Genomic DNA, 4,109 nt, shown 5'->3' with positions numbered 1-4,109 from the left:
TCATACGGCCCAATGAATCTCGGACTCAATTTGCCCTTACGGCCAAATCTGAGTATCTTCTTCCAAGGCGATACCTTAAGAAACACTTTGTCTCCCACCTGATACTCAATATCTCTTCGTTTTAAATCCGCGTACGACTTCTGACGATCTGATGCTGCCTTCAGACTTTCACGAATTATTTTTACTTTCTGTTCAGCATCTTTAATCAAATCCACTCCGAAAATTTTGCTTTCACCAAGCTCGGTCCAAAACAATGGCGTATGGCATTTACGCCCGTACAAAGCCTCGTAAGGTGCCATCTTAATACTTGATTGAAAACTATTGTTGTAAGCGAATTCAATCAAAGGTAAATACCGCTCCCACGAACCACTAAACTCGAGGATGCAACATCTCAACATATCCTCAAGTATCTGAATTATCCGCTCGGATTGACCATCGGTTTGTGGATGAAAAGCGGTGCTAAAATGCAGCTTGGTACCTAAAGCTTCTTGAAATTTCTTCCAAAATCGCGAGGTGAACCTCGGATCTCTATCCGACACAATAGAAATCGGTACCCCGTGTAATCTCACAATCTGAGAAACATACAATTCAGCTAGTTTATCCAATGAAAAATCCGTGCGTACGGGGATAAAGTGAGCCGACTTAGTCAATCTATCCACAACAACCCAAATCGCATCTTTCTTACTTGCCGATACTGGCAACCTAGATACGAAATCCATCGTGACTCGATCCCATTTCCATTCAGGTATCATGATCGGTTGGAGTAAACCCGTAGGCACTTGATGTTCCGCCTTTACTTGTTGACATACTAAGCACTTCGAGACAAAATCAGAAATGTCTCGTTTCATACCATGCCACCAAAACTGACGTCTTAGGTCGTGGTACATTTTCGTACTCCTCGGGTGAATTGACATTCGGCTACAATGAGCTTCGTTCAGAATCATCGAAATGAGTTCTGAATTTCTTGGAACACACAACCGATTTCTGAACCTCAAACAATCTTCATCATCAATTTGAAACTCTGATTCCACATTCGGAACACATTCAGCCCGTTTTGCAACCAATTCATCATCAACCTTCTGAGCTTCACGAATTTGATGAATCAACAATGGTTTGGCCTTTAATTCTGCCACTAACACATTGTCGGATAGAACGGACAAGTGTACATTCATCTCTCATAAAGCAAACAGTGATTTACGACTTAAGGCATCCGCAACCACATTAGCCTTTCCCGGGTGATAGTCAATGACAAGCTCATAATCTTTTAACAACTCGAGCCAACGTCTTTGTCGCAGATTCAAGTCTCTTTGAGTCATCAAATATTTGAGACTTTTGTGATCCGAATATACATGGCACTTCTCCCCAAATAAGTAGTGTCGCCATATTTTCAAAGCGAATACGATGGCAGCTAGTTCGAGATCATGGGTCGGATAATTTTTCTCATGTGGCTTCAGTTGTCTCGACGCATAGGCCACAACTCGACCTTCTTGCATCAATACGCAACCCAACCCAAGTAGGGAGGCATCACTATAAATGACAAACTCTTTGCCTGATTCGGGCTGCACTAGAATTGGAGCTTCAGTCAAATAAGTTTTTAGTTGATCAAAACTTTTCTGACATTTTTCCATCCATTCGAACTTAACAACTTTTTGAAGTAGCTTCTTCATGGGTGTGGCTATCATCGAGAAACCTTTTACGAACCGTCGGTAGTAACCGGCAAGTCCCAAAAAGCTCTGAACCTCAGTAATATCTCTCGGAGGCTTCCAATTAAGTATGGCCGAAATCTTGTTCGGGTCAACTCGAATACCCGATGCGGATACCACATGGCCTAAGAAGCTAACCTCTCTTAACCAGAACTCACACTTACTGAACTTAGCATATAACTACTTATCCCGTAAAATTTGCAACACTAATCCCAGGTGTTCAGCATGATCGGTTTCATTTCTCGAATAGACCAAAATATCATCGATAAACACAACTACAAACCGATCCAAATACGGTCTAAAGATCCGATTCATCAAATCCATAAATACCGCAGGGGCATTAGAGAGCCCAAAAGGCATCACTAAGAATTCGTAGTGACCGTATCTTATTCTGAAAGCAGTTTTGGGTATATCCGAATCTCGAATTCGCAACTGGTAATAACCCAATCTCAAATCTATCTTTGAAAACATTGAGGCTCCCTTTAGTTGATCAAACAAATCATCAATACGCGGTAATGGATATTTATTCTTTATTGTCACTTTATTCAGCTGACGATAGTCGATGCACAACCTCATGGTTCTGTCCTTCTTTTTCACAAACAATACTGGTGCACCCCAAGGTGAGAAACTTGGTCGAGCAAAACCTCTATCCGTCAATTCTTGCAACTGAGCTTTCAACTCTTTTAACTCGGTTGGTGCCATACGATACGGAGCTATCGAAATCGGTGTAGTCCCAGGCACAAGCTCAATACCAAACTCTACCTCCCGAACAGGTGGTAAACCCGGTAATTCTTCAGGAAAAACATCCGGGTATTCACAAACCACCGGCACAGATTCGGGTTTCCTTTCTAACTCTTTGTCATCAAGTACATACGCAAGGTATGCTTCGCACCCCTTTCTTACATATTTCTGAGCCAACATTGATGATATTACAGTTGGCACCCCTTTAAGCCCGTAGACTCAACTCGGATTATCTCATTATTTGCGCACTTCAAATCAATAGTCTTGCTTTTGCAATTCACAACCGTATCATGCACAGTCAACCAATCTAAACCGAGGATAACATCAAATTCATCAAACGGCAAAAGCATCAAGTCCGCCGGAAAACAGGAACCTCGAATTACTAGGGGACATTTCTTACACACTTTGTCGACAAGCACGTAACGACCCAATGGATTTGACACCCGAATTACGAACTCAGTAGACTCAATAGGTAAATTCTTACTGGATGCTAAGGTTTCACATATATAAGAATGGGTAGAACCAGGGTCAATCAAAGCAATCACATTAGTATCAAAGAGAGTAAAAGTACCGGTAATAACATCTGGCGAGGAAGCATCCTCGCGTGCGCGAATAGCATAAGCCCTAGCAGGAGCACGAGCCTCAGATCTGGTCGCAGCATCTCTAGATCCTTTCTGACCACCACTAGCATTGCCCGTATTTCTAGATGGTCTACCCCGAGCAGTGGTAGCACCCGGTTTCCCACTCTGATTTGCATTCTGTTCAGACAACCTCGGGCAATCTTTGATAAAGTGGTCGGCTGACCCGCACTTGTAACAGGAGCGGTCATGGAATCTACAGCTCCCCGAGTGCCATTTACCGCAATAACGACACTCCGTTCTGTCTCGACGATCATTTCCAACATTGGCGACCGAAGTGACTCGTGCACTCACAGGGGGTCGATCACGGTCTCGTCTAGAAAAACCCAATGTGTCTCTAGATCGGCCCAAATCATCTCTAAACTTCTTCGATGACTGTTGAAAGGGCCTCCCCGAAGACCTCTTACGAAACTCCTTTGCTCCCATATCAGCTTTTCTTTTCTCCATCCTGAGCTCCTCGGCTTTGCAATCTCGCTCGATAAGTACCACAAATTCTCGGATTTCCAATATGCCAACATACAGCTTTATATCATCATTCAATCCATCCTCGAAACGTTTACACATTACGGCTTCTAAGGAAATGCATTCTCGTGCGTACCGGCTAAGCCTTACAAATTTTTGTTCATAGTCGGTAACCGACATGGAACCTTGTTTAAGTTCAAGAAATTCCTTTCGTTTTTGATCCATAAACCTCTGACTGATATACTTTTTCCGAAACTCAGTTTGGAAAAACTCCCAAGTTACTTGCTCTCTAGGCACAACAGAAGTCAACGTATTCCACCAATAGTAGGCAGAATCACGTAGCAAGGAGATGGTACACTTTAGGCACTCATCGAGTGTGCAAGATAGCTCATCGAGTACCCGGATAGTGTTGTCCAACCAAAATTCAGCTTGCTCGGCATCATCGCTGTCCGTAGCTTTAAATTCAGTAGCCCCGTGTTTTCGGATTCTGTTAACTAGGGGCTTATTTGACCTTATTTGGTCAATTACCGGTGGTATTGTAGGTGCGGGGGTGGTATTTGTCGGG

This window comes from Gossypium hirsutum, chromosome A04, assembly GCF_007990345.1.
Source record: "Gossypium hirsutum isolate 1008001.06 chromosome A04, Gossypium_hirsutum_v2.1, whole genome shotgun sequence".
In the NCBI taxonomy this organism is placed as follows: domain Eukaryota; kingdom Viridiplantae; phylum Streptophyta; class Magnoliopsida; order Malvales; family Malvaceae; genus Gossypium; species Gossypium hirsutum.
The sequence above is the reverse complement of the archived record's forward strand: the minus strand, read 5'-3'. Positions refer to the sequence as shown.